Below are 1438 nucleotides of genomic sequence, written 5' to 3' on the forward strand. Positions count from 1 at the left end.
TGGCCAAACCCTCTCGCAGCCCTGTGCTGTGGAGAAAGGGAAGCAGTGGAAAAGCAGGCCGTCCTCACCCCTAGTTCAGCTCCTCCCTGGTGAGGAAGCCCAGCTGGGCATGGCTAAATCCAGCCTTCACCAGCTAACTGCAGTGCCACCCTTTGGGCTGGAGCCCGGGCTCAGCCCCTCTCCGCTCCCACTCTGTGAGGGCTCCAGCCCAAAGCCGCGGGCCTGTGCTGCTATAAGTAGCCGTGTGGCCAGAGCCCTGGGAGCCAGAGGCCACTGACCTGGCCTGAGACTGGCTGCTGCAGGGGTTTTATTGCAATGCCGATGGACCCAGAGTCCAAGGCTGGGTGGGACCCCTGTGCTCACCTCGTGGGCTGTGTGTAAGCAGAGCGAGGCCCCGAACCCTGCCATGGAGGAGCTGGGGTAGAAAACCCTCTTCCTCGGGCATTGGGTTCCAGGGTAAAGACCAGGGGGGGCAGGTTTCTGTTTGGTTTGTTCCCATGCCGAGCCCCTCTCTCCTCCTGTCTCTTGAAGTGGCCTAGTGCCATGTGACCCCCCCACACACACAGGCAAGGGGCCACTTTAGAACAGCCTGTTTCCACTTAAAGCAGGGCACAGGTTCTGGCTGCTTTTTTTTACTGTCACACTTCTGTAAAAGCTTCATGTGCCAGCCCAGCTCACTGTGCTGCAGCTACCCTTGCGCTCAGACTCGGAGAGCAGATGGGCCCAGCTAGTCCAGGGGTGGGGAAACTTTTTGGCCTGAGAGCCACATCTGGGTATAGAAATTGTATGGTGGGCCATGAATGTGCATGAATGTGGGGTTGGTGTGCAGGCTTCAGTGTGGGGCCAGAAATTAGGAGTTGAGGGAGTGGGAGGGGGCTCTGGGACTGAGGGGTTTGGGGTGTAGGAGGGTGTGTTAAGCTGGGACTGGTGGGGTGGGAGAAGGATGAGGGCTCCAGTTGGGGGATGCAGCAGTTGCTCTGGGCTGGGCCCGAATGGTGCAGAGGGCAATCAGGGCTGCAGGCAGCACTTATGTCAAGCAGCTCCGAGAAGCAGTGGCAGGTTCCCCTCTCTGGCTCCTAGGTGGAGGCACAGCCAGGCAGCTCTGCTCCATGCTCACCCATCTGACTCTGCAGGTGCTGCCTCTGCAGCTCTCATGGGTTCCTGACCAATGGCGGTGGTGCTTGGGGTGGGGGGCCATGAGCAGAACAGAGCCCCCTGGCTGTGCCTCCACCTAGGAGCCGGAGAGGGGAATCTGCCACTGCTTCTGGGAGCCCCACAGACCAACTCCCACCCCTGCTCCAGTGTGACCTGCTGCAGTGTGGTCCCACTCCTGTAACAGTCCCCTGACCTCCAGCTGCGTTACTGGTGGCCTCAGCACATGGTTTCAAGACCTCAAGTTACATTGCCACAAGTGAAATGGGAGCGGGTGAGGCCGGGC

This window comes from Gopherus evgoodei, chromosome 10 (assembly GCF_007399415.2).
Source record: "Gopherus evgoodei ecotype Sinaloan lineage chromosome 10, rGopEvg1_v1.p, whole genome shotgun sequence".
Lineage (NCBI taxonomy): Eukaryota > Metazoa > Chordata > Testudines > Testudinidae > Gopherus > Gopherus evgoodei.